This window comes from Macaca mulatta, chromosome 15 (genome assembly GCF_049350105.2).
Source record: "Macaca mulatta isolate MMU2019108-1 chromosome 15, T2T-MMU8v2.0, whole genome shotgun sequence".
Lineage (NCBI taxonomy): Eukaryota > Metazoa > Chordata > Mammalia > Primates > Cercopithecidae > Macaca > Macaca mulatta.
In genome coordinates, this window is record NC_133420.1 from 100,169,568 (window position 1) to 100,194,120 (window position 24,553).

At 46.5% G+C, this 24,553-nt stretch overlaps 1 protein-coding gene across 3 annotated transcripts in view; it reads left to right on the top strand.

Annotated features, from left to right (window-relative positions):
- The first annotated feature begins 2,432 nt into the window (after positions 1–2,432).
- TJP2 (tight junction protein 2) overlaps positions 2,433–24,553 on the top strand; it is a 139,656-nt gene continuing 117,535 nt past the window's right edge. For all 3 annotated transcript variants that reach the window (XM_015117858.3, XM_077966198.1, XM_015117863.3), the window contains exon 1: positions 2,433–2,878. The gene's annotated coding sequence lies outside the window, so the exon portion shown is untranslated. The remainder of the gene's footprint in view (positions 2,879–24,553) is intronic.

A 24,553-nucleotide genomic window follows, 5' to 3' on the forward strand; every position in this document is an offset into this window, starting at 1 on the left:
TTTTTTGAGACGGAGCCTCACTCTGTTGCCCAGGCTGGAGTGCAGAGTGCAATGGTGAGGTCTCGGCTCACTGCAACCTCTGCTTCCCAGGTTCAAGCAATTCTCCTGCCTCAGCCTCCCGAGTGGAATGGTATTACAGGCATGCGCCAGCATGCCTAGCTAATTTTTGTATTTTTAGTGGAGATGGGGTTTCACCACGTTGACCAAGCTGGTCTCGAACTCCTGACCTCAAGTGATCTGCCTGCCTCAGCCTCCCAAAGTGCTGGGATTACAGCTTGAGCCACCCAGCGCAGCCGTTGTAACTTTTTTTTTTTTTTGAGAGGAGTCTCGCTCTGTAGCCCAGGCTGGAGTGCAGTGGCGCCATCTTGGCTCACTGCAAGCTCCGCCTCCCGGGTTCACGCCATTCTCCTGCCTCAGCCTCCTGAGTAGCTGGGACTACAGGCTCCCGCCACCATGCCCGCTAATTTTTTTTGTAATTTTAGTAGCGACGGGGTTTCACCCTGTGAGCCAGGATGGTCTGGATCTCCTGACCTCGTGATCCGCCCGTCTTGACCTCCCAAGTGCTCGGATTACAGGCGTGAGCCACCGTGCCCGGCCCATTTTAACCATTTTTAAGTGTACAGTGTAAGGCACTGAAACCGCCTTTGCAGAACTATAACTGAGGAAATTATGCCAGTGAAAGAAATCAGACCTAACTGACTCTATCTTGCTTCTAACCCTTAAGCTGTCCTTGTTCATTCCTGGGCATAGGCAGAACTAAGTTTGGGAAGGAATTCGGTTCATGGTTTGACTCTGAAACGAAATTGATAACAGCCCTATCCCGAAAATACACCCTTCTTGCCTGGGGTCCAGTCTGCCTTTGCATGACTAACAAATTAGCTACAAGATTAGAAATTAACAATTTAGGGGTCTTGCAGCTTCAGGATCCAAAAGTCTGAACCTCTCCAAATTTGCTCCTGTGGATAACATCACTATTGTAAAACCTAAGAGCAGTGCTTGAGATATTTTGCAGACCCTGCACTCGATGGATCAGCTGACACCACCCAGACCAAACCAGTTTTGCCATCGCAGATAAGGACAGAAGACATAGGAAAACCTAACTTCCACCCCGCTGTGATTTCATCTCCAACCTGACCAATCGGCACTCCCCACTTCTGAAGCCCCTACCCGCCAAATTATCTTTAAAAACTCAGGGCAGGTTGCGGTGGCTCAGGCCTGTAATCCCAGCACTTTGGGAGGCCGAGGAGGGTGGATCACCTGACGTCAGGAGTTCGACAGCAGCCTGGCCAACCTGGGAAATCCGTCTCTATGAAAAACGTAAAAATTAGCTGGGCGTGGTGGCGGGCACCCGCAATCCCAGCTACTCAGGAAGCTGAGGGGAAAGACTCGCTGGAACTCAGGCGGAGGTTGCAGTGAGCCGAGATCGCACGTGCCACTGCCCTCCAGCCTGGGCGACAAGAGCGAAACTCGCTTTCAAACAAAACAAGCAAACAAAAACCCGAAACCAACCAACCAACCAAAATCTGATTCCCGAATGCGTGAAGAAACTGATTTGAGTAATAATAAAACTCCGGTCTACCGCACAGCCGGCTCTGCGTGAATTACTCTTTCGCCATTGCAATTCCCCTGTCTTGATAAATCGGCTCTGTCTACGCAGCGGGCAAGGTGAACCCACTGGGCAGTTACAGCATTATTAGGTATATTAACACTGTTGTGCAAACATCCCCACTCTCGGTCTCCAGAACTTTTTGTCATCCCACACTGAAACTCTACCGATTAAACACTAAGTCCCCATTCTCTCCCCAGGGTTTTTAACAAGCCGTGTTAAACCGAAGGGGCACCTGCTTGCCAGGTGGAGGGCTGGGCACTGGGAGGGTTCTGCCCTCCCGACTGAGCAGGGATTCCCGAGGTGACTAAGCACGCTCTCTGGGTAGCGCTCCCGCCCTCACCTATTGTCCGGGTGGAGGAACCGGTATTTCCGGATTGGGGCCTCAGACCCAGTGATCCCGGCTAAGGGCGAGACTGGCGGGGGAGGGGAACGGAAGCGGGTCATAAAAGTTAACTTTACACTAAAATCGTTAACTTGTCTCACACCCCTCAATAAAACCTGTGACCTCCCCGCCCCTCCAAGAGCCCCCCGCGCACCCACAGTGGCCCACAACCATGCTTCCCGGGGGCTTTGAAGCGTAGAGGAGCTGACCTCCTCCTTGCCCACACCCTGGAGAGGATCAGGAAGCGGACCTGGGCACGCATAGAGAAAGAAGCCCAGCAAATTCCTCTTGCACCCGCTCTGGAAAGAAGTTCAGCTGCAGTTCTGTATAAAAGAAAAGAGGCGGCAAAGTGGGCGCGCGGACTCCAGTGACAAAGGTCTCCTAGGCGGCCGCGGCCCCTGCCCCACCGCTGGGTGGCGTACGTGCAGGCCCACCCTGTCCGCCCTTCCCGACACCCCAAAGTAGCGTTGCGAGCAGCTGCTTCTCCCTCCCGGGTCTCGCGAGCCCAGAACCCTCCGGTCTCAAGGAAGAAGGTGACAGCCGCCGCCCACCTCCTTCCCCTCCCGGCCGGCGCTCTCTGGCTCGCCACCGCCCAATTCCCCCTGCCCCCACCCTGGATTTTTTTTCTCCCTTCTCTCAAACCTCTAAACAGGAAATAGCCCAAGTCACAATAATATACAGGAGCAGCCGCGGAGGCCGCTGGCGCCCTCCCATTCCCGGGGAGCCTCCCGCACTCCGGCTCGGGTGAAGTGCTGCCAGCGACGCGCGCAGGGAGCGCAGGGGACACCAGCCCAGCAACTAGTGCCGCGCCGCCCAGCGCCCCGGAGAGCCGCCCTCGTCCTCGCCCAGCGCCCGACACCGCCGGCCGCGGCCGCCACCCGCTCTAGGCGAGTACCCTCCTCTGTCTCCCTCCCCGGCCCCGGTGCTGCCTGCAGCGCGCCCTGGGAGAGCCGCCGAGGCGCGGCAGCTTGTGCCCAGGCGTCGCCGAGATGCCTTCCCTCCTGTCCCTACTTTGGCCAGGGAATGATTTGGTGGGCGAGAATTCGCGCTGGTGCCCTGGGTCGTTTGTGCAGGCGGGGGTGAGGGGCAGCGCGAGTAAGTAGGAGTTGACGTCCTCTAGGTTTCTCTGCAGAGTGCGCGGTGTACTTCATCGGGCATTTACTTTTTCCCTGCTTCCCCATCGCTCCCGGGGCGGCAGCGCCTCACAGGGTCTCTTTGGGGGAATCATCAACAGGTGTGCCTGAACACGCACCTGCGGCAGCCACAGGTGTCTGGAAGCCACCTTCTTTCTCCTCCCTGGCCTGGCACCCTTTCACTCAAGGGATGGAAACTGTTTCACTTTCTGCTGAGCTACTCTATTACCCGATTAAAAGGGCCTTTGAGTTTCTGTTGGCGCAGCCAACCGTATCTGGAGGGGGCAGGAGCCGGTGCCTTGGAGTGACGCGGGCGGAGCGCGGCGCTGGTTATTGGAAGCTGGTGGGGCTGAGTGCCCGCTGAGCCTCCGCCGCGGGGCTTGAAAACTCCGCACTCCAGAGAGCTTGACTGTACAGCCCTGGAGGTGCTCGCCCTGCCCGCGCAGCCCGAAAAACGGGGATCTTCTCCGCCTAACGCGGCAGAGCCTTAGAAAACATTTAAACAACAACAACAACAGCAACAAATTTCGCTTTCTGACCCATTTGTAAGGGAGGGGCCGAGCTTGTCAGCATATACAGGGCGTTGTCAGTTTTCCAGGGATGCATTGCAAGGTTCTTCTGTAGGGAGCTCTCAGTCAAAACCGAGTCAGAGATCTTTATGTTGGAAAAAGGCCACTGAATTCCAGGCATTCTTCGAGCTTGAGAAGGGCATTTTCAAGAGTGTTTTGAAGTTTGCACGGGGGCTTTCTGCGCAACTAAGTGTCTCAACTATCCTTATTGTCTGTGGCTACTTCCCAGTCCCAGAGGTGGGCGGGTTCCGTAGGGAGGCCTCCGCAGGCAGGTCTTCTGTCCAGGTTTCTAAACGCATTTCCACAAACGTGGTCCATAGGTAAGTTAAGCCCTTAACTAATTCACTTGAGAGATACTATCTATCCTCTTCGTCTCCCGGTGAGGAGACTGTTATTCTAGTTGGTGATAGGGTGACATTCTGTGTACTTTGAAGTGTTCAGGTGTCTTGCCACTTTAAGTAAGGTCCTTGTTCACGGTTGCATTACCTGGAGGCCTTTTGAAATGCAGGATCTCAGGCCCCACCCAGATCTGCTGAATCAAGATCACCCAAGGGATCCGTTTGCACATTAAACTCTGAGAAGCGCTGGCCTAGGTATGTTGGAGGGAAGTTTTCTGTTCAGCTTTCAAGGAGTGCTTTACATTTCCATCAAGTTATGTATTTGAATCTTTGTTTTGCCCACCAGGACAAACACTCTACAGCCGCATGGGTTAGAGCACCTGCACCCCAGGGTGACAGGAAATGTGATTAACATACTGGCCTGTGTTTTTTTTTTTATTCTATGATTTTTATGATTATATTTGGTAAAATATACATAAAATAAAATGTACCATTTTAACCATTTAAAAATGTACCCTTAATTCACGGGCATTAAGTACATTCACAATGTTTTGTCACCATCACCACTACCTATTTCCAGAACTTTTTCATCATCCCAAACAGAAAGCCATTAGAATACCCTATTCCCTCCTTTCCCCAGCCTCTGGGCTTCTGGATACTTTTAATTATTATTATTATATTTTTTGGAGGAAGCAGAAGATGTTGACTAAGAATGTACAGTAAATGTCTCAAAAAATAAGAGAATGTATAGTAAATGTGTAGTAGAATCACGCTGGCAGAATATGAACAAACATTTGGGAATTCCTGGGTAGACAAAGCACTATAGATCAAGGTTCTTAGAGTACATGTACTTTCTTTAATAGAGACAACTGTAAACCCTCAAGGGTTTCCTATTTTGACTGAAATGGAATGGAGTTACCCAGTGCTTAACCTGCTCTAATTAGCTATGCATAGATGCCTGATGATCTCTAACTCTGCACTTCTCTGAACTGGCCTCATCTTAGGTGTCCTGTTGATATTGGGTTTAGTTTTTTTGTTTTTGTTTTTTCATTATTTTATTTTATTTTTTGAGACAGAGACTTGCTGTGTTTCCAGGCTAGAGTGTAGTGGTGCAATTTTGGTTCACTGCAGCTTCAACCTCTCAGGCTCAAGTGATACTCCCACCTCAGCCTCCCAAGTAGCTGGGACTACAGGTGCACGCTACCACGCCTGGCTAATTTTGTTTATTTTTGTAGAGGCTAGTTTAAATTATTATTATTTTTTTTTTCTGTAGATCGGGTTCTCGCTTTGCTGCCCAGTCTAGTCTCGAACTCCTGGCTTTAAGCCATCCTCCCGCCTTGGCCTCCCAAAGTGTTGGTATTACAGGTGTGAGCCTCCGCTATTTTTTCTTGACCCTTGACTCTTCTTGTGTTATGACTTTCATCAGAATGAGGTTATCAGCTCATTTACAGAATTTACAGCTTCCTTTGATTGAAAAGTCCCTTTGAAATGGTGAATGAAGATAATTCAAATGGCAAGATTTGGCAGAACATTCTCTCTTCAGAAGATTCCTGCATTCACAGACTTTCAGAATGTTATTACGTCCTTTTAATTCTAGTAAGGCAGGAGAGAAAAGGTTTGCCCTCCTATAGTATGTTCTCTTCTGAAATAACAACATAGTTCAGAGTTTTATTTGGTAAATGGATGCGTTTTGCAATCTACATAAAAAAACATTTCTTAGAAAATGTCCAGTGAATGGTTTTATCAGTGATTCAGTGATGTTTGGGGAATCACCTGGTAGCTTAGTAAAAGTGGAAACTCTCCAAATATTCCAGATTTACTAAGTCAAACTCATTTTTTTGTTTGTTTTTTTGAGATGGAGTTTCGCTCTTGTCACCCAGGCTGGAGTGCAATGACACAATCTTGGCTTACTGCAACTTCTGCTTCCGAGGTTCAAGCGATTTTCCTGTCTTAGCCTCCCAAGTAGCTGGGATTACAGGCATGTGCTGCCACGCACAGCTAATTTTTGTATTTTTAGTAGAGACGGGGTTTCTCCATGTTAGTTAGGCTGGCCTCAAACTCCTGACCTCAGGTGATCCACCTACCTCGGCTTCCCAAAGTGCTGGGATTACAGGTGTGAGCCACGGTGCCTGGCCAAGTCAAAGTCTTTATACTACAATCTGTGCATTTAATAGCACCCTGAGAGATTTTTTTTTTTTTTTTTTTTGAGACAGAGTCTAACTCTGTCATCCAGGTTGGAATGCACTGGCGCCATCTCAGCTCACTGCAACCTCTGCCCCCTGGGTTCAAGCAATTCTTGTGCCTCAGTCTCCCAAGCAGCTGTGACTACAGGCATGCACCACAATGCCCAGCTAATTTTTAGTAGAGACAGGGTTTGTCCATGTTGGCCAGGCTGGTCTTGAACTCCTGGCCTCAGGTGATCTGCCCACCTCGGCTTCCACCTCCCAAAGTGCTGGATTACAGGCATGAGCCACTGCGCCTGGCCCACCTTGATTCTGATATGTAACTAGGTTTGGGGGTCACTAAAATAAACACACATGCACACGCACACACACTTGAATGTGAGTGCAAACCAAGATATAAAATTAATCTGAAGTTACAAGAGAACACAATTTTATATACAACATGAAATAAAATTAACAATAGTTTCTTCCTTTTTTTTTTTTTTTTTTTTTTTTGAGACGGAGTCTCGCTCTGTCGCCCAGGCTGGAGTGCAGTGGCCGGATCTCAGCTCACTGCAAGCTCTGCCTCCCGGGTTCACGCCATTCTCCTGCCTCAGCCTCCGAGTAGCTGGGACTACAGACGCCCGCCACCTCGCCCGGTTAGTTTTTTGTATTTTTAGTAGAGACGGTGTTTCACCGTGTTAGCCAGGATGGTCTCGATCTCCTGACCTCGTGATCCGCCCGTCTCGGCCTCCCAAAGTGCTGGGATTACAGGCTTGAGCCACCGCGCCCAGCCAAGTTTCTTCCTTATAATTAGGTAGACAGTTCAAGTTTGGCAAATCTAATCAGCACCTTTTGATATTGATCGTCACTGAACTTTAGAATCCCCAGTGTCCAGAACTACTGGTCTCCATAGGAGATATCAAGGTACTGGGCTAGTATTTGATTTAGCATTAATGAACATTAGTTGTGCACCCATTGCGAAACAGGGTTTTTCAGATATACTCCCATTAAATCTTTATGACAACCGTGAACATGGTATTTCTTTTTTTCTCATTTTACGGAAGAGAAAATTGAGGCCACTTTGGGTCTTCTTGCTTGAAATCATGATTCTTTTCATGGTCCTCCCACATAGAATAAGAAATTCCTTACTCCCCTTCACCTCCAACAGTTATATTGAGATGTAATGCATGACAAGCTGTGTACAGTATTCATAAATTCTTCATTCAAATCTTTTGGAACATCAGGTACTGTGCTAGGCCCTGAGGCAAATAAAAGGATGAGCCAAAATGGAAATAAATTTCAAAACAGCAAAGGACTCAAAAGCAAAAGGTTCTTTCCATGGTACCATGAGACCTCCAATAAGTTAGATTATACTTGAATGGGGTCTTAGGTTGGCTAGGCCAGCTCCCCCAAAAATCAAGTCTTGGGCATTTTCTTATTGAGATCGGTCAGAAGTGTCATCTCTGCATGACAGTACCTACCTGGCACCCTGAAATGCTACACAGTGTAGAAGAAAGGACCCAGGATTTAGGTGCGGAAGAACTGACCTCTGCTATAACCAGCTGAATGAACCACAGTAAATCTCATAAGCTCGAAGCTGCAACATGCTGTTCTATAAAAAAAGGAAATAATTTTCTTGCTCCTGAATTATAGTGAAGACTCAAACAGACCTTATTTGTACAAGGGCTTGTAAAATGTAAAATGATAACAAAATCTGCTCACCTCCATTTGGGAGAAATTTATAATGCAAAGGAAATAGAAAAAGCCATACATTGACCTAGCACTTTTCAGTTTACTTTTTAGTTAACTGAGGCTATCTATAATTCTCTTTTAGCTTTGTCCATTTTTGTTTTAAATAGTTACATTGAGATATAATTCACATACTATATAATTCACCTATCTAGTCTACAATTCAATGTCTTTTAGTATATTCGTGGAGTTGTTAACCATCACCACAATCAATATTAAGAGATTTTCAAGGCTAGGTGTGGTAGTTCGTGCCTGTAATCCCAGCAGTTTGGAAGGCTGAGGTGGGAGGATTGCTTGAGCCCGGGAGTTCAAGTCCAGCCTGGGCAACATAGGGAGACCGCTGTCTCTACAAAAACCTTAAAAATTAGCTGGGCATGGTAGTCTATGCCTATAGTACCAGCTACTCAGGAGACCGAGTTGGGGGATCACTTGAGCCCAAGCGATTGGGGCTTCGGCAAGCTATGATCATGCCCCTGGACTCCAGCCTGGGCGACACAGTAAGACCCTGTCTCAAAAAAAATAAACATTAAAAAAAAGAAAGATGTTTTTAATGCCCCCCAAAGAACATTTTCCCCAGTAAACCCCCTCCACCCCTTAGCTGGCTCCTGTCAATATTCCCGCCCCCCCCAACTAGGCTACCAGGAGTCTACTTTCTGTCCCTATAGATTAACCTATTCTGAACTTTTCATATAAATGGAATCATAGACTATGCGGCCCTTCATGTCTGGCTTCTTTCACTTAGCATGTTTGCGAGGTTTATCTATGGGAGCTGTGGTTCATGCCAGTAATCCCACTCCTTTGGGGGACCGAGGTGGGAGGATCACCTGAGTCCAGGAGTTTGAGACCAGCCTGGGCAACATGGTGAAACCTGTCTCTACAGAAACAAAAACTAAAGGCTTATGTATATTGTAGTATGTATATGTTCCTTTTTTTTTTTTTTTTTTTTTTTGAGTCAGGATCTTGCTCTGTTGCACAGTCATGGTTCACTGCTGCAGCCTTGAACTTCAGGCCTCAAGCAGTCCTCCTGCCTCAGCCTCCCAAAGTGCTAAGATTATAGGTGTGAGCCATCATGCCAGGCCACTACTTTATTCTTTTTATTGCTGAATAATCATCCATTGCATGAACATGTCATGTTTTGCTTATCCATTCATATCATGGGCATCTGGATTGTTTCTGCTTTTTGGCTGTTATGAATAATGTTGCTATGAATACTCATGTACAGGTTTTTATGTGGACATATGTTTTCATTTGCTTGGGTACATACCTAGAAGTGGAAAACATATGGTAACTCCATATTTAATATTTTCAGGAATTGCCACACTGTTTTCCAGAGTGGCTACATTCTTCTACAGTCCCACCAGCCAGGTATTCGGGGTTCCAATTCCATATCTTCATACATATACATTATTACTGTTGTCTGTCTTTTTAAATTTTAACCATGCTAGTTGGTGTGTGATTTTGGATTTTACTTCTTTGATGGCTAATGATGTTGAATATTTAACTTTTCATGTGCTTATTAGACCATTCTTCCTGGACTTTTTTCTTGATTCTTTTCCAAGGGAAAATGACACAAGGTAAGAGAAAATGCTGTTTTGAATAGATTCTCCAGTTTCAATGGTTTAGATGAGAATACTGAAAATGTAAATTGAGCCCTTTGCTCTTTTGGAGTTTCTTTCAGCTTAGGCCTCAGGGCCTAGTGTAATACCTGATGTTCCTAAAGATTTGAATGAAGAATTAATGAATACATAGTTTCTTGGGGTTGATGGGGAGTAAGTAAGCAGGGACTTACTATTCTACCTGCTGATTTAATGTCCATGAAAAAAATCATACACTAAGATGTTAATAACGCACACACACAAATGCGCTAGTGCACATGGTGGACATTTTAAACTCTTTCACCAAAATATTTATTGATTAACATCTGTCAGGGCCAGATGAGGTGGTTCACGCCTATAATACCAAGGAAAGGTATTTGGGAGGCTGAGGTGGGCAGATCACTTGAATCCAAGAGTTCCAGACCAGCCTGGCCAACATAGTGAAACCCGGTCTCTACTAAAAATATGAAAAATTAGCCAGGTATGGTGGCGTGTGCCTGTCCTCCCAGCAACTCAGGAGGCTGACGTGGGAGAATCCTTTATGCCTGGGAGGTCAAGGCTTCAGTGAGCTGTGATTGCACCACTGCACTCCACCTGGGCAACAGAGCAAGACCTGTCCCCCACCCCCCAAAAAACTCCGTCAATTCTACTTACTAAAATATACAATAATATACTTTAAAATCATATTAATACATTGTCTATATATTTTATTAGGGTACTCTTTATTTTATTCTCAAGTACTGCCAAATGAAGAGTACACTAAGGCTGGGCACAGTGTCTCACGCCTGTAATCCTAGCACCTTGGGAGGCTGAGGCATGCAGATCACTTGAGGTCAGGAGTTCGAGACTAAAACCGGGCGTGGTGGCTCACGCCTGTAATCCCAGCACTTTGGGAAGCTGAGGCAGGAGGATCACCTGAGGTCAGGAGTTTGAGACCAGCCTGGCCAACATAGTGAAACCCCATCTCTACTAAAAATAAAAAATTAGCTGGGTGTGGTGGCATGCCTGTAACCCCAGCTACTTGGGAGGCTGAGGCAGGAAAATCGCTTGAACCCAGGAGGCGGAGGTTGTAGTGAGCTGAGATCATGCCATTGCACTATAGCCTGGGGGACAAGAGCGAAACTCTGTCTCAAAAAAAAAGAGTAAAAAAAGAGTAGACTAATAAGACATTTTTCACGAGTCAGTGCATTTTTGTTCTTTCTTTCCCAAGCTGCATGGCAGTGTTTTTTCTTTGTAGCCATGGAGAATTATCTTCGTTCTCTACAGTCACAAGCCAGTATTGAGTTTCTTAAATATCTGTTGTGTTTTGGAGGCTCGCTATATTGACCTCAGGTTATACTGTTTGGATCTTGTATTATGGGGAAATGTCGGTAATAGCAGAGAACTAGGGAAGTCAGCTGGATTTAGAAAAAGAAAACTTCCATTTGAGGATTCTTTGAGACAGCAGTGGGATAGGTGAATGGAATTGTGTAGTGCAGTGATTCTCAAACATTAGTTTGCATCTGAACCATCTGGAAGGCTTGTCAAAATACAGATCACGGGCCCCCCTCCTGGAGTTTCTGATTGCGTAGATCGGGCGTGGGGGCTCAAGAATCTGTGTCTAAGAGTGCCCACCCAGGTCATGCTGCTGCTGCTGCTCTGGGAATCCCACTTTGAGAACCAGCGGTTTGGAGGCCTTTGGAAGCGCAGGATCGGAACTTGCTGAGGGAAGGGGCCAGGCTTGAGGCTGGTCTGGGCATCCTGTGTGTGCGGGGGCTTGGTGGAGTACCAGCCACCAAGTACCAGGTGGCTTGGTAGGTACCAGCCAAAGCAGGGCGCATAGACAAGTGCTGAGGGCGAATGCAGGAATACTGTGGGGAGGGGTGGCTGCGAGGCAGATCAGAACCAGCTAAGAGATGGGGAAGGAATGGACAGAGGGTTATGAGGAGACCTGGGTGAGTGAAGACCCACAAACTCCTCTGTAAAGGTTCAGGAGAGTGAGGACATGTATCGGTGTTGGTGTCAGGGGAGGGACTGAGCGGTCACCCGGATGGTAGGTGTAGTAGCTGTGCAGGCCTGGCCTTTCCACCATACCTTCAGGAAGGGCAGCATCCCTGGGCAGTGGGATGTGCTGCTTGAGGCCACAGGGTCACATGTGGACTTTCCTGTAAGATTAGGGAATTCCTTCAGTCTTTCCGGCCGTAGTCCCAGGGGTCATGACTAAGTTCTCTTCCTCTTTCTGCCTGTCACTGATAATCAACCAGGATGAGTTTTACAAACCAGAAGCAAAGGTTCTTTGTGCAAGGAGTTACTGTCATCTCTAAAACTGGAGTTTGTGTCCTTGTGTGCATTTGCCTGCTCAGCTTAATAGCTTTAGGCATCCAGTCTTCTTAGCATAACTTGATATAAGCCGATTCTGAGAGTGGGTGCTGACATATGGAAGTGTTTTTGACAATCCATGTTGTGAAGGTCAGGAGGTTTGCTATAGGAAAGAAATCCAAGAAGGGCAGTGGCCGACGGGTGCTGGGTCCTCTGAAAGTGAGCTGTGTTCTACCCTTCCCGCTCATGTCACAAAGCCGAGAGAAACATCCCCTAATTTGATTGTAGATTTCATTTTAAAGGAATCTTCATTGTGTCTGAGGATGTAAAATATTTCTCTTGGGTTTCAGAAAGGGGCCAAAGCCTGCCCCAAGGTGTTCTCTGTTATCCTTCGGGGCACCTGTTGTTAGCAGAGAGCAAGGTGATTTAATATCCATGCTTGTAAACCAACTGCCTGGTGACTTGCTGTGTGGTCAGGAACTGAGTAGCAGCTCCTTAGTTTAGACTTTCCAATTTGCCCTTGATCCCACTCAGCCCTTTGCACACATGAACATTCCTGCTGGCCCCTTTAGGCCCTGGGTATGCAATTCCTCTGGTTAATGGACAGGACTGGACAGGAAACATTTCACAACCCTGCATCTGTGGAGAGGGAGTGTCTTGGAATCCCCAAGACCCCCCCACAAGTTTCGATGATTCACTAGGAGGACTCACAGGACTCGGCATAGGATTGTACTCATGGCTGTGATTTATTACGGCTCAAAGATGCAAAGCAAAATAAACCAAGGGGAAAAGTACAGGAGCGAAGTCCAAGGAAACCAGGCACAAGCTTCCAAGGTTCCTCTCCCAGTGGAGTTACACGTGATGTGCTGAATTCCCTGGCAACTAGTTGTGACCACACGTGTGAAATGTTATCAACCAGGGAAGCTTGTAAGGGACTCACTGTCCCGGGTTTTTACTGGGGGATTGTTACACTGGTGTCCTCTGCCTACCAGCTACCCAAATTTCAGACTCACATAAGGAAAGCAGCTGTTCAGCATAAACCACATGGTTTGTACAGTTTAGGGGCAGTGTGGCTCTTATCAGTCCTGGCAATGGTGGGAATCCAAATTCTCAGGCATCAGCTGAGAGCCACCTTATAAGTGGATCTTTCAAAGGATAACAGTCCTTGCTATGTTACCTTTTGGATGGGGATGAGAGTGGCAGGTGAGGATGGTGGTGGGGACCCCTGAACTTGGAGAAGGGATCTGTTAATGCAGCCTCAGGGCCTGGTACTGCAGGAGAAGGTGGAAGAAAGTGAACTGGGGTTTTGCACTTAGATCCAGGGTTCAGAATAACTGGGATTCCCACACTACAGGGATAAAGAAGGATGGAAAAGAGTTCAAAGTCCTGTGCATTCATTCATCCATTTATTCATTCTTAACAGGGGCTTATCAATGCCTATACCCTTTGAGGTGCTGTGCCAAGGTGCTAAGGATACCATGGTGAGCAGGGTAAAGTCTCTGCCCTCATGAGACCCACTTCTAGAAGGAATGAATGAGGAAAAGGGCAGTTAAATCATTGCTATGAGGATATACCAAGGGCCCTAGGGTATCCACCTGGTAGACTTAGTGGGAGTCAGAAGGCACAAATTTTATAATCAGACTAAACTGGGTAGGAATCACACCTCTAGTATTTATTACCTGTGTGCCTTGGGCAAGTTACTTAGTCACCTGGTGCCTAGATTTCTTCATTTCTTCATCTAAAAACAGGGACAATTTATAACCTTTTAAAAGATAGGGTCTCACTGGTTGCCCAGGCTGGAGTGCAGTGGCACAATCTCGACTTACTGAAACCTCTGCGTCCTGGATTCAAAGGATCCTCCTACCTCAGCTTCCCAAATAGCTGGGACTACAGGCATGTGCCAACACACCCGGCTAATTTCTGTATTTTTTGTAGAGACAGGGTTTCAACATATTGCCCAGGCTGGTCTCGAACGCTTGAGCTCAAGCAACCCTCCTGCCTCGGCCTCCCAAAGTGCTGGGATTACAGGCATGAGCCACCATGCCCACCTTTTCTTTTAAGGCTGTTGTGAGAACTAAACAAGGTCGTGTATGTAGGGTGCTTACTTCAGGGGCTGGCACAGTAGAAATGCTCACTAAATAATGACTTAGCAACGCCTAGCCAAGGAGAGGTGTGTGTTCACCGGAAAGACTGGCATCTGCTGCATCCTCACTCTGCAAGTCACTTCAGAGGCGTTCCCTTCAGCCCTGGGCTCATAGGTGCACACAAGCCTGCATTCCTGCCACGTTGCTCTGCTTACTGGTCTAGGAATGCTTTCCTGTTTCATTTTTCTGTTTTTTTTGTTTTTGTTTTTGTTTTTGTTTTGAGACGGGGTCTCGCTCTGTCACCCAGGCTGGAGTACAGTGGCTGATCTTGGCTGACTGCAGTCTCCGCCTCCTGAGTTCAAGTGATTCTTCTGCCTCAGCCTCCTGAGTAGCTGGGACTACAGTGTGCGCCACCATGCCCAGCTAAGTTTTGTATTTTTAATAGAGATGACGTTTCATTCACCATGTTACCCAGGTTTGTCTCGAACTCCTGATCTCAAGTGACCTGCCTGCCTCAGCCTCCCAATGTTCCGGGATTACAGATGTGAGCCACCACGCCCAGCCTCATTTTTCTGGCTCTTGAAGGCACTTTTCTCTTTGCCTGGATGCCCCAGATTTATTTTGTCAGCCTAAGGAATGTGTACACCTATTATTAAGACTCAACTCAAGTATTTTCTCTTTTATCTCTTTCTCTTTCCCAAACCAAGCCCCTTGGACAGGATTGTTCATGCTCTCCTTTGTCCTACCCTGGTTCCATGGTCACTCCCATCCATATTACAGCATGCTGGGTCACAGTTGCTTGTTGCTCCATTAGACTGGGTGATTCTTGAGGGCAAGGATGATGTGGTATTATTTGAATCTCCAATGTCAATCAGAGTGTTTGATAGGGACTGGCTCAGGGGATGTGGAGGGAATGAATGAATGAGTATGGAGTTGGACTAGAACACCCAACATGAAATGGATACAATGTCAGCAAAATAGGTCTCTGCCCTCAGAGCAGAGCTTACAGTCTGGAGGAGGCAGATGGTGAACAGGTAAACATAAATATAACCATTAGAGACTGAGCAGTGACACAAGTCCTGCAGCAGGTGCAGGCAGTCTCTCCTGGGAAGAGGGAGAAATAGGAGGTTGCAATGTTGATACCCTGGGCAATGTGGGGTTGTTGTCTGGAGTGTGGATGGTGGTGGAGGCCTGAAGGGCTGGTCCTGTGGGGTGCACACCTGGAGAGCTAGGAGTCCTCCAGAGGAGGTGGAGAGTGGTCACCAGCACCTCAGCTGCCAGAGGGCAGGACTGCAGCAAGATCTAAGTGTCCACTTGGAAGGCTGAAGTGCTCCACTCAAGCAAGACAAACTGGGGTCAAGAAACCCAGGGTCGATAGAGGAAGTATGACCCAGCAACCTGAAAGACCTGTCTGAGCTGTGCCTTAGTCAGCTCGGGCTGCTATAATGAAGTACCAATGACTAGGTGGGTTGAGTAACAGACATTTGTTTCTCAGCGCTCTGGAGACATGAGGTTTGATACCAGGTGCCAGCATGGTTGGGTTCTTGGTGAGGGCCCTTTTCCTGGCTTGCAGACAGCTACCATCTTGCTATGTGCTCACATGGCCTTTCCTAGATGCATTGAGGAGAGAGAGAGAGAGAGAGAGAGAGAGAGAGAGAGAGAGAGAGCTGTTTCTCTCCTTCTCCCTCTTGTTGTAAGGACACTAATCCCATCATGAGGTTCCCACCCTCATGACCTCATCTAAACCTAATTACCTCCCAAAAGTCCTATCTCGAAATACCATCACACTGGAGGTTAGGGCTTCAACATATGAATTTTGGTGAGATACAAACATTCAGTTCTTAGCAACCCAGGCCAATAACTATTTGCTGAGTAAATAATCATGGCTGGCACTCTAATAGCACTTTGGATGGGACAGGACCTAAGTGTTTTGCATATAGTCATTACATTTCATTCTCAAACAAATCTCACTAGGTACGTGCCATTATTATCCCCAGTTTACAGATGAGGAAACCCAGGCCCTGAAGAGTTTAAGTGATTTGCTAATTAAGTGTAAACCTGGATTCTCACCAGGCAGTCTGCTTCTAGAGTCTAGGTTTTTGTTGTTGTTGTTGTTGTTGTTTGTTTTTTGAGGCAGAGTCTTGCTCTGTCACCCAGGCTGGAGTACAGTGACACGATCTCATCTCACTGAAACCTCTGCCTCCCGGATTCAAGTGATTCTCCTGCCTCAGCCCCCGAGTGGCTGGGATTACAGGCACGAGCCACTACACCTAGCTATTTTTTTTTTTTTTTTTTTTGAGACGGAGTTTCACTCTTTTGCCAGGCTGGAGTGCAGGGGTGCGATCTCGGCTCACTGCAACCTCCACCTCCCGGGTTCAAGCAATTCTCCTGCCTCAGCCTCCCGAGGAGCTGGGACTATAGGCTTGCACCACCACACCCAGTTAATTTTTATATTTTTGGTACAGATGGGGTTTTACCATGTTGGCCAGGATGGTCTCGATCTTTTGTCGTGATTCACCTGTCTCGGCTTCCCAAAGTGCTGGGATTACAGGTGTAAGCCACCATGCTTGGCCTAATTTTTGCATTTTTAGTAGAGATGGTATTTTACCATGTTGGCCAGGCTGGTCTCAAACTCCTGGCCTCACGTGATCCATTCGCCTCAGCCTCCCAAAGTGCTGAGATTACAGGCATGAGTCATCCCGCCCAGCCAAGTCTAGGGTCTTAATCATTATATGTGCCTGACTCTTAAGAAGTAAACTCTAATATTACTGGACATCTGTCAAGTGCTAGTTCCTGAGTGAGGAGAGATATTAGAGATAGAAGGATAACTATGACATCATACCTACCTTTTAGGCTATCTCAGAATGCTCAAAGAGACATTATTTTTTGATGTCAATTCAAATTTGATACCACCAAGAAACTTTTGTCTTTATCTTGTAACTGTGGTCCATAGAACCAATAGCAGAGGAAAGTGTTTTGCAATTTCAAAATGTGTCTTGTGGCTGAACTGCAGACAAAAAATAGGTTTCTTTAAGAATAATGGGTGCAGTGGCTCATGTCTATAATCCCAGCACTTTGGGAGGCCAAAGCGGGAGGATCACTTGAGACCAGGAGTTTGAGACCAGTCTGGGTGACATCGTGAGACCTCATCTCTGCTGAAAAAAATAAACAATGAACTGAGTCATCGAGTTAAAATGTACAATTCATTTTAGTAGAGTGTATACTATGATGAGAATAACTTCAATGATGGTAAAAGGTATTCTAAAATTTATAATACTAATCAAATCATAATACAGTTTTAGAAAATGTAGAACCACTTATGTAAAAAAGTTTTTTTTAGCTAAAAATAAATGTAGATGATTTGGAAATATTTTATAGGAAAAATTTAGAACAAAATGTCTTAAAGACTTTGCAGTGTTTCTGGATCTTGACTACTAGGGTCATGTGCAAGCTCAGTGAATGCAGGAGGAAACTCACATCCATTTCCTGGATGGGGGTGTCTGGGGAAAAACTCAGCCCATGATGGAGAGGGAGAGGATGAGGAGGACAGTGACCCCTTGGTGAGAAGCCTGGTGATGGTGGTAGGGGGTGTTCACTCAGGCTTCCTGGAGAAGGAGAAGGAAGAGGATATCCTCTTGTCATGAACTCCACATTTGGATTCACTGGAAAACAGATTCGGGAAAGAGCAGGAGGAGAGGGAAGAGGTTGGGACCCTCCTGTCTCTAAGGAAGCAACACCCACTGCTCAGAGCAGTGCTCTGTGTGTGTCATCAGATGCTAGAGGATCCACTTCCAGAAGGCACTGAGCAGAGTGGAAAGAGTCAGCCCTGCTTTGTAGGAGCTGTGCGATCCAGGGCAGGTTCCTTAGCTCTGCCTGATCCCTGAATTATGTGGCTCGAGTTTCACTGTTCTTTTGGTTATTCTCTGTCTCAGGTCTGCAGCCTCCCGTCATGAGCAGAGGTTTTGTCCAGCTGCCCACACTCTTCAACCAATGATCATGAGCTTCTTTTTTTCCTTCCTTCCTTCCCTCCTTCCTTCCTTCCTCTTTCTTTTTCTTTTTCTTTTTTTCCTTCCTTCCTTCCTTCCTTCCTTCCTTCCTTCCTTCCTTCCTTCCTTCCTTCCTTCCCTCCCTCCCTCCCTCCTTCCTTCCTTCCTTCCTTCCCTCCTTCCCTCCTTCCCTCTCTCTCTCTCTCTCTTTCTTTCTTGACAGGGTTTTGCTCTGTTGCCCAGGCTGGATGGTCTGTGCAGTGGTGCGATCACAGCTCACTGCAACATCTGCCTCCCAGGCTCAAACGATCCTCTCATCTCAGCCTCCTGAGTAGCTGGAACCACAGATGTGCACCACCAGGCCCAGCTAATTTTTGTATTTTTTTGTTGAGATGGAGTTTTGTCATGTTGCCCAGGCTAGTCTCGAACTCCTGGGCTCAAGTGATACGCTTCGGCCTCCCAAAGTGCTGGGAATACGAGCATGAGCCACGGTACTCAGCTGAGCTTTTTTTTTCAAGGGACAGAATCTGGCCTTGAGAAGAAGAAAGAGACTTTCCAACTTTCTTCAAGGTCTTTGAATCGCTTTCTGTAGGTCCCCAGATGTCCTGGTCACAGCTCATCTTGTCATTTGCTTCAAATCTTTCCTCCTCTTCCTCTACTTTGATGGGTAATATCCCAGCAGGCTCCATTTCTTTCTCATGACAATGCGCAGTCATTTCATTTCCTCTCTCCGGAAGACTTTGGGCTGCTCAATCTGGACATCTTTAAGATGCCCCTTTGGGTCTGCCTTTCTGTTCTGTTCTTCCCCAGGGTTAGTATAGAATTGATTTTTCTGTCCCACGTGGTTGGTCAGAGGCATGCTTGACTTTGGAACATCAATCACTTTCCATCCTCATCGTTCTGCCTGTCATCAGCAGGGTCTCCATCCCCTGGTTCCAACTTATCAGCCCTATTCTCTTCTCCAAGAGGAACTGCCAGTTCTCTCATCTTGAACCAACATTCCACCCGTTCCATACCCAGACCCTCTGTACTGTCTGGAGGTCCCATGTCTTTCTTGTTTGCTCACAATAGTTGTAAGTGGGTTTTAGCTTCTCCTCTTGAGTCTGGATGGATTTGGCTTCTGCTGCCAGAGCCTAGATTGTTCCCACATATCAGACATTGGCTCATCTTGAGGGTGGAGGATTTTCTTTTCCCAGCTGGTTTGCTATAAAGTATATGATGGGCCCAATCACAGGGCTGGACAGATCCAGGCCATCAGGAACTTCTGGGCTTTCACCTTTTTCCATCACAGGACAAAACTGTATGAGAACTTTACTAAAACAAAAACAAACAAACAAACAAACAAACAAACAAACAAACAAACAAACAAAAAGGCCAGGGACCATGGTTTATGCCTGTAATCCCAGAACTTTGGGAGGCTGAGGTGGCAGGTAACTTGAGGTCCGGAGTTCGAGACCAGCCTGACCAACACAGCAAACCCCCTTCTCTACTAAAAATACAAAAATTAGCCAGGCAGCCCTGCGGCTGGGCGTGGTGGCTCATGCCTCTAGTCCCAGCACTTTGGGAGGCCAAGGTGGGAAGATCACCTGAGGTCGGGAGTTTGAGATCAGCCTCACCAACATGGAGAAACCCCATCTCTACTCAAAATACAAAATTAGCTGGGCGTGGTGGCACATGCCTGTAATCCCAGCTACCTGGGAGACTGAGGCAGGAGAATCGCTTGAACCTGGGAGGCGGAGGTTGTAGTGAGCCGAGATCACACCACTGCACTCCAGCCTGGGTGACACAGCGAGACTCCATCTCAAAAAAAAAAAGGGGGGGGGCTGGGTGCAGTGGCTCAGGCCTATAATCCCAGCATTTTGGGAGGCCAAGGTGGGCAGATCACCTGAGGTCAGGAGTTCGAGACCAGTCTGGCCAACATGGTAAAACTCCGCTTCTACTAAAAATACAAAAAAATTAGCTGAGCGTGGTGGCTCGCACCTGTAATCCCAGCTGCTGGGGAGGCTGAGGTGGGAGAATTGCTTGAACCCTGGAGGCGGAGGTTGCAGTGAGCTGAGATTGAGCCACTGCACTCCAACCTGGGTGATAGAGTGAGACTTCATCTCAAAAGAACAACCAAACAAATAAATAAAATCTTTTACTTTAGTCAGTGTTATGGGTTGAATTGTATTTCCCACCTCCAAAATTTATATGTTCAAGTCCCAACCCCCAGTTCCTCAGAATGTGCCTTTATTTGGAGATGCGGTGTTTATAGAGGTAATCAAGCTACAATGAGATCATTAAGGTGGGCCCTAATCCAATCTGTGCTTATAAGAGGAGGAAATTTGGACACAGACACATACAGAGGGAGGGTGATGTGGAGACATAGAGAAAAGATGGGCCTTTGCAAGCTAGAGAGAGTGACCTGGAGCAGCTCCTTCCCTCACAGACCTCGCAGGACCCACCCTCCCAGCACCTTGGTCTTAGATTTGCAAGCATGAGATAATGAATTTCTGTTGTTGAAGCCACCCAGTCTGTGGTATTTTGTTGTGGCAGCCCCAGGAAACTAATTCAAGCAGAATAAGAAATTCTACCTAAAATCAAGAGAGCTATTAATGCAGCAGCTCATGGCACAGCTACTATCTCCCATTGATGAGCAGCGAGAGTGAGACCAGGTCTCCCGTAGCCAGGTCCTTCTGTCTCGAACTTGGCAGTGTCTCCTGGGTTTACCAAGAGCAACAGCTCTGTAGCAGGACAAAGTTTCTCCACAGGGCCCTATACTGCCACAGAGTCCCCTGAGGCCTTTCTGGCCAGCTGGGGCACAACACTGTGGTCACTGGGCAGGCTTCTGCCTGGAGTCAAACCTTTGTCTAGAGCAAGTAGGCGACCGCTGCCAAGAGCGTTGGGGGCAGGCTTAGATCAGTAGGGAACTCAAACACTCTCAGAGCTGCCCCGGCCTCCTTCTTTCCTCTGCTTAATCTTCCATGGCCTCAGAGTGCCCACCCTTTCCTCCGCACGTGCTTAAACACATTTTAAGTCATTGTGGTTCCAGTTTTAATAGATGAAGCCCAAAGTATGTGAGAAGGCAGAATGGGAACAGCCAACCCAGTCTGGGGATTCAACCAAAGAAAGCTTTCTGGAAGAAATGAAGCCACAACTAGTCAGCAAGGAAATTAAAATACACTTACACGGTGTATATTATGTGCTGGATGTTACATGTGCTAAATGCTTTCCATGTAATAACTGGTGTAATTTTAAAAACAACTCTATGAGGTAGGCATTGTTATTAGCCCCGCTTTACAGAAAACTGAGGCAGAGATATTGACTCTTCCGAAGTCACACAGCTAGTCAGTGATGGAGCCAGACTTCATTCCCAGGCAGTATGGTCTCCCAGTTCATGCTACAGAGTGGGATGGGTGTATCAGCAGGTGCAGCCTGGGATCACGTGAACTACTCTCTTCAGCTGCTGTCAGCCGACTGCTGTATCCCAACACATCATACCCAGTGTAGTCACTACCAAGTTCCCAATTCTGATGTGAGGGGTGTTCCTTCCCTAAAATTCCAGAGCAGAGATGACTGATATTACCCTCACCCAATGAATGGTCAAGCCACACTTGTCTTAAACCAGCTCCTGCCAAGATTCTGAATTCTGTGCAACACCTCCTTGCTCATGTGTTCCCAGGCAAGGGAACTGCTAGAATCCTACAACTCTAGGCTCATAGAGTTTCTGCTCATAGCAGAAACAGCATAAGATCAATTTCTACCAACAGTAATAGGGAGTGGTGTTCCCTCACATAAGGAGTTCAAAGTTTTTTTATTTCTTTTTGTTTTTTTGAGAGACAGAGTCTCGCTGTCGCCCAGGCTGGAATGCAGTGGTGCCATCTCGGCTTACTGCCACCTTCGCCTCCCAGGCTCAAGCGATTCTCCTGCCTTAGCTTCTCAAGTAGCTGGGACTACAGGTGTGTACCACCACACCCAGCTAATTTTTGTATTTTTTTTTTTTAGTAGAGATGGGGTTTCACTATGTGTTGGCCAGGCTAGTCTCGAACTCCTAACCTCAGGTGATCCGCCTGCCTCAGCCTCCCAAAGTGCTGGGATTACAGGTGTGAGCCACTGCACCCAGCCTTAAAGTTTTTATTTCTTAGGACTGAGAGTACTCAAAGAATCCATGAATTGTTATATATATGCAAGTTGTTTGGGAAGGGCATTCGATTAAGTGATTTTAATTTCGGCTTTAACTATTCAGTAGCAGGGGTTAAAAATCTAGGACGAATCACAAGCACAAGGGAGGGCCTCCCCAGCTGGCCCACCAGAGCCAGGCCCCTTTCCTCTGCTTCCCACAGCAGGACTCAGGAGCCTGCTTTCCTTTCTTTGTGGTGTTTTCCACCGCTCACTCCAGCCCTGGGGTCCCTGTACCCTCCAGACAGCCTGTCTTTCAGTCTCACTGTTTTTCCCACAAGGATCACTCTTCTTGAAGAGGCATTAGGAATGGAAAAAGAAGGACAGATGGGAGAGAGGAAGGGAGGGAGGGATGCTATCCACCGAATGTATATACATTATGGCATTATTTATTCATTTATTTTGAGATAGAGTCTCACTCTGTCACTTAGGCTGGAGTGCAGTGTCATGATCTTGGCTCACTGCAACCTCCACCTCCTGGGGTCAAGCGATTCTTATGCCTCAGCCTCCCGAGTAGCTGGGATTACAGGTGCCCACCACCATGCCCTGCTAATTTTTGTGTTTTGAGTACAGACAGCGTTCCACCATGTTGGCCAGGCAGGTCTTGAACTCCTGGCCTCATGTGATCCACCCACCTCGGCCTGCCACAGTGCTGGGATTACAGGCGTGAGCCACCGTGCCCGGTTGCATTTATTATTTAAAACAAGCCCTTGTGGTCTTAGTCTAGCTGTATGAATGATGGAACAGAGGTTCAGAAAGGTCAGTAACTTGTTCACAGTCACGACGTCTTAAACAGTAGAGGTGGGATTCAAACCAAGTCTTTCCCCTGTGTCATGGGGTTGGTATGACTGGGGACACACAGGAATGGGTGAGGGTGTCTTCGAGGTCTCATGCTGGGTGAACCAGGAGGTGGATGCGCAGAAGCAGGAAAAGGCGAGGGGCACTGCAGCTGGGGTTGGGCACATCGGTTATTTCCAATAGACACTGCGTTGTGCCAGAGGACAGGATTGGAGTGATAGATTTGATGACTTCCAGTTGAAGGTAATAGTTTAAACCTAGTAGTGAATATGTTCTGAGGATGAATGACTCTGAGGAGAGATGGCTAGTTTGGGCTGAGCGGGGTGAGTCTAGAAGAGCCACACTAAGCTTTATTAACTCTTTGGTAATTATTTTATATCATGTAATCTGCTCTTCTTACAGTGTATTGGTGGGGCATCTGAGTAGCAAATATGTAAAGATATTATTTACGAACATATTAAGGAGGAGAGAAATGCAATGCTTTTTTCAGTAGAGCTAAAAAAGCAAAAACAAAAAAATTGCTGTTTCCCTAACTCTTCTACTTTTAGTTAAAGCTCTTTCCAGCTCCTGAAAAGCAGACCACACCCTATAAAACAGACTGTACAGGGCATTAGTTCATTTCCATTTTTATACTTCCAAAGCACAGTAACTGTTAAAACACCCAGTGAAGAAGCATGGCCACTGTCTTTCTCCAGAAGAAATAAAGTAGAAATATTCGTTCAAAGGAAATGTCAGTCTGATCTGTGAAGTTTTATATTCAATTTTAATCATCCAGAAAGAAAACCTGAGCATCCTGACTTAAAAGCTTTTTTTGGATCATGTATATTTAAAAACATTTTTTAATTAGATAAATGATTTTTAGTTAATAGTTGCAGTTATAAACAATTTCTAGAATGCTAAGGGAATTAACCCAATATATGCATATTTCTAAATAATTTCTAGAATTATAAAGAAAGTGTCATATCTGGAAGGGGCATTTTGGTTAGATATATTATTTCCTGTGTTATTAACCTTATGTACAATTATGAGAGATTCCACACAAAGATGACAATTTTAAAAAATGAATAAATAAATTAGCAAGTTGAACAGTCTAATTTATGGAAGAAAATCAAATTCTAATATTTACTAAGGCAGAATTATTTTCCTGATGAAAGAGACAATTTTAATTTTATATGAAATCATCATAGATAAGAATCACTGTAAGAGCTGCATGTTAAGCGCACCAAAAATTGCAATAAAATGAAACTTTAAAACATCCCATTTGCAAAATATCATGTCACTTTTCACTGCAGGAGAACGGCTTCCAATGGGTAACAAGTTTAAGTTGATTTTTTCTTGTTGTTAGCTCAGGCTTTGTTTCTTATTTGAGAGTACTGTATAGTAATTTTTATCATGCGTCATCAGAAATACAATTTGTTAGAACAATGACTGTTGTGTGAGTGTAATTACATCTTCCTGTATGATTAAATGAGGGCTGTATGGGACCTTTACTGAGAGGTGGCAGCTGTAGCCAACCAAGTTCAGCCTATAAAAGAATTCCTGGGACTAACTGGTACTAATTGTTTGCAGAACAACCAGTGGGAGTAATATTCATGAATACTATGGAAATGAAATATTCCAAGACCAAATGGTTTAGCCCTTGTTTTTTATTTTATTGTGGTCAGATTATATTAATTGCATAATCAGGCC